Below are 4,613 nucleotides of genomic sequence, written 5' to 3' on the forward strand. Positions count from 1 at the left end.
CAGCCGGGGGAGGCGGCAGCGGCGGGCCGGGAAGGCAGGCGCAGCCCAGCCCGCCGAGGGTCCCCGGCGCCGCCCGCCGGCAGCGGCGCTCCCGCGCTCTCTCCGGTTCGGTGTCGCACCCCCGCTGAGACACTGAAACCATCAGCCTCCCCCCTCGGGGCTTTAATTTCTAGGGTTTGGGATCCATTTCTCCGAGCGCCCTGGGTGCTTCCACCCACCGCGTAATCACCGAGACAATCAGCGGTATCAGCGCTGGTACCTGAACGGGTAACAGCGGGAAACGCCGGCTTCTCCGCAGGCAGCTCCCTGCAGACGGGAGGAAGGACGGGGGCAAAGTTTTATCCCTCTTTGCCGCGGCAGCTGGGAGGGGGCCCCTCCAGCTGAGGGCAACCGCGTCCAGCGCCAGTGATTTTAATTGATAAATTATCTGTTGGCTGTTGATTGCTCTGATGGCCCAGCGCAAACAGGGCTAGTTGAGTGGCCGTATCAGTATTTCCAGAGCCGGCCTTACCTCGCGTCCTGCTGCGAAGTGTCTCAGAAACGACGGACCGCTCTGCTGGAAGAAAATTCCCGACTCAACGACAGCAAAGCAAGAGCTCCCAGAGCCCGTGTTAAGGGTGGCAGCCACGCGAGCTGCCAAGCCCAGTAACATCTCGATAACTTTTGCTGAAGGGCTTTATCCCCTGAGCCACTTACTCTCTGTATGTCTCGCTACACATGGTGACAGGGTTGCCTCTGCGGTGAGGAGCGAGGCAGAAGGGGACGGGCTCATCCAGGGAGTTTTTACGCATCCCGACCAGCGAGCTGTCCGTAACCGTGCCTCAACTGCCATCGGCTCGTGAGCAATCCGGGGAAATCACCAGGCCCGCAGCTCGGTGGGGGAGCGGGGACTCGCCTAAGGAATAGTTAGATCCTCCAGTCTCTTGGGTTCCCCCGCGAGGTTTATTGCATCTGCAAGCGATAAACAGCATTCTATAAAACGCCAGCAATAATAATGCATCCCAAATGTCTCTTCTTGCCATACCCCCAAGGAAGAATATTAAAAGAACATTGCAGCTGTAAAGCTCAGCTTCCCGGGTACTCCTGAGCCTGCGGGTCCCAAACTCCGCTGTGCCGGTGCGGCAGGACGGCCTCCCTCCGGGTGCACTCCCCCAGCCCAAAACGACTGCTGTCTTTTCTGTGGCAGCACCAACACGAACGAGACCAGAGTAAAAACACTGCCCGGAGGCGGAGATTCGAACCCAGTGCCAGGGAACGACCTTGGTCCTCTCCCTCCGGCAGGAAACCTGCTTCTCTGGCCAACAGCAGCCCTTTTCCCGTGCCGAGGAGCCAGGACCCCGAGCCCATCCCGCGAGCGGAGCTGCAGGTCTCCTGCGCAGCGCGTCAGCCGTCTCATGCAGGCAGGAGGGAAAATCCCAGCAGCTTCTCACGTCGGTGGAGGCAATTGGGTCCCATCGGGCCGCTGCTTTTCCACGCGGGAATCTTGGTGTGCCGCTGGGTCACGTTTGGGGAAAAGCCGCAAAGATTGCGAGTTCCCGGATGTCTGCAGCATTTCACAGCTCTTCTAACTGCTCCCCAGGTCTGAGAGAGCCCGAGGCGCACGATAACACGGCGCGTGGCCAGCGGGAAGCCAGGCCACCGCGAGATGCCGGAGGTGTGGAAGCACCCTCATCCCTCGCAGCCAGCGGACGTTTGGGCCTCAGAGAAACTGGCAGGAGATTAAAGCAGCGCCACGGAGGACCGAAAGCTCACGAGGGCTCTGGTATCTCCAGCCATAACTTGAGGCAAACATTGAGAGCTTGGCTTTGCGGGGAAAACCTCCGCGAGGAGACGGAGACGGCCAACAGCGCGTGGCGGAGGACTTCGGGGGACTCATCCGGAGGTCCAAGTTAATTCCCAGCTGATCGCAACTCTAACAGATGACATATTTTAAAGTCTGATCATCATAATAAAGCACGATCCGTAATTTAGGAGCGCCGTACAGCGGTTCTCCTCCACTCGAAAACACGCGTTTTGGAAACATATTTGCTGCGTTAGCAGAACGCCGCAAGCGTTTGCTGGGTAGTTAAGTCATTGCTAATGACTACACCCTGCCCTAGTATTTAATTTACAAAGCGCGGAATGGATAAATTGCCAGTTACATTAATTCAGCATGATCAGCGCGCAGTAATTTAAAGGAAAAAAGGGAGAAAAAACACTGCTGGCTGTTTGAGAAGCGGATTTGTAACGAGCCCTGTATCACCCTGTTCAAAGCTATTTGCTCCAGCCTCACGGGAGGAATTCGCGTCCGTAAAATGGCCCTCGCGGAGCCACAAAGCCCTGCGCCCCATCACACCCAGGGCTGGCGCCATCCCTGCTCGGGCTCCGAACGGGGCAGCGGCAACGTATCTCCTCCCTGCTCCAAACACCTCCGGGTGGGCTCCGGGGCCAAACGTGGCCATGTGGAGTGCGTGCTCCTTGTACCCATCACCGATGTCTCCGCCAGCCGACGGCCAGAAACAGGCAAACGTCTAAAACGGGGCATCCCGATCACAACCCAGGAGCGACTGTTTTTCTCAGGGTGACTCATGGCGGAAGCGACACCTAATCCTGGCGCGTCCCGAGAGGTTTGCAGGGGGCGGCAGTCAAAGCGCCGGGGCCGGAGCCAGGGATAAGCGGAGGCGGAAGGCACGCGGGGCCTGGTACAGCATTCCCAGGCCCTCTCCGGGATGCCGCCCCGTGGGAAATGCCGGTCGCTCGCCCCGAGGCGTTTGGCAACGCGGATCCACTGAAGCAGTGTCTAAAATGCCTCCCCCCGGCTCTCTCTCAGGGTGGCTCCTCGCCCCAGGCTGCTTGTGGCTCCCGAAGGACACAGGCAGTGGCCAGGCCTCCTCGTTTTCCCGGGAGAAGCCATCCCAGCTCCGTCACGGCAGGCAGTCGCCCCTTCCGGAAGCATGGAGCAAGGTCTGCTCCGAGCACGGATCACACAGCAACTCACAGCCGCCGCCGTCCTCCAGCATGAGCGGGCAGAGGCTCCAAGGAAGATGGATGTGCTGTTCAGTTGTCTGTCACAGTCGGTTCTCAAAGCACTTATACACCTGGAAAAGAGGGACCAGGGACGCTTCTGGGATGAAAGGATTGTCCCAGCTGTTTCTAACTGCCTCTGTTCCTGGCCTGGCCATAAGACCATGACTTCCTCGACCCAAAAAGACAAAGCAAGCAGCTGCCTCTTGGCACAAAAAAGCCACTAGAACCCAAAAACAAAACAAAAAAGGAAGCATTTCACCTCTTTTCCTTAGCAACTTAAAATACTGCAGAAGAAGGACAGACCTGAAGCGAGGGAGACAATTCCCCAGCACGTTACACCTTGCTTTGCTACAGCATACGGCGTTTTCACAGAGAGAGCAGCAAACCTCACAAAGCAGCTGCGCTGGGATGCTCTGCCTCTCCCACTGCTGAAAGGCACCGGGGAACTGCCTGACCTGGATGTTTATCAGTCAGACGAGCATCCCTGCTGGTCCTGCTCACAAGCCAGCACGCTCCGGACCACCTTGCTACAGGCCAGCCCCCTGACACACTGAGCAGCCCCAGGAGGAACAAACTGCATCTATTTTCACCCCCCAGAGCAAAGGAATCAGCAAGAAAACACCTCAAACTCCAGAGCGTGGAAAGGAGTAAATAACCGGGATAGACAGCAACATGAATCCTTCAATTACATCCCTGGTTACCAAGTGACCAGAAGCCAAAACCCTTTTTGGCAGCCAGAACTTAGGAAACTTCAAGAGGTTTGTGTCCAGCAGAGGAGATGCCAGTCCCCTGAGACACCGAGGGCCGGGAAGGCAGCCGAGCTCGCTCCCGCCCAGGCCTTTCTCCGCAGGCAGAAATGGGTTTTCCCCAAGCAACGGGCAGCTCGCTCTAGGTCACAGCTCAAGCGCTGTTAGACAGAGTAAAATGGTGAGGGGGAATTTGTTATCTCCCTGAAACAGCAGGGAAAACTTACCAGAGCTGGAAAGATGAGCAGTTCTGCCGTCCAGGGCCTCACCTGAAAACAGCTCTCGTTAGAGACAGCTTTCGGCCACATACAGGCAGCTTTTAACTCCTGCTCCCCTGCAGGGAGATTTTGAAGGGCCCCAGCATGCCCGTGCCTTACCTGCGAGAGCGTCACAGCCTGGAAGATCTGAGGAGCCCCATGGCCCCCTCGCCCTCCCCGCAGGCCCAGCTCAGCCACGACTCCCGTTTCTCCCCCACCCCCCCAGAAGCCAGATCCCCCGGGCGAGACGATTCGGCACTGGGGTTACCTGCCCCAGCACCCCAAACGACTTACCCCATGGAAAGGCCTCGAGGTCCCAGCGCCGAGCAGCTCACGCGGTCACAGGAGGCTCCTCTGTCTGCGGGAAGGGACGCTGTCACACCAGGGCCTGGGCCAAAGGGAGCGCAGCCACCCCTTCCCTCCTTCCCTCCCTCCCCCCGGGGGGGGGGGGGGGGGGGGCAAGGAACCCCTGGCAGACCAGGGAGCACCCACTCCCTTAAACGAGCCCATTCCCCTGCTCCGGAGACACTCGGAGATGAGGAATTGGGCAACAAGCGGTGCCCTTGCGGGGCCACATGTCAGTTAAAAACACCACACACAACGG

At 58.6% G+C, this 4,613-nt stretch overlaps 1 long non-coding RNA gene across 2 annotated transcripts; it reads right to left on the reverse strand.

Annotated features, from left to right (window-relative positions):
• Nucleotides 1–331: 331 nt before the first annotated feature.
• Nucleotides 332–4,388, reverse strand: LOC112981568 (uncharacterized). 2 transcript variants are annotated; one of them, XR_003258750.2, is made up of 4 exons: nucleotides 4,304–4,388; nucleotides 3,980–4,021; nucleotides 697–951; nucleotides 332–553 (listed from the first exon to the last, which is right to left on the reverse strand). It is a non-coding gene; the product is annotated as an uncharacterized LOC112981568 (long non-coding RNA). The 2 variants fall into 2 exon arrangements; XR_010392524.1 differs by having other exon boundaries at nucleotides 332–556.
• Between the last annotated feature and the right edge of the window lie 225 nt (nucleotides 4,389–4,613).

Source organism: Dromaius novaehollandiae, chromosome 21 (assembly GCF_036370855.1).
Source record: "Dromaius novaehollandiae isolate bDroNov1 chromosome 21, bDroNov1.hap1, whole genome shotgun sequence".
Classification (NCBI taxonomy): domain Eukaryota; kingdom Metazoa; phylum Chordata; class Aves; order Casuariiformes; family Dromaiidae; genus Dromaius; species Dromaius novaehollandiae.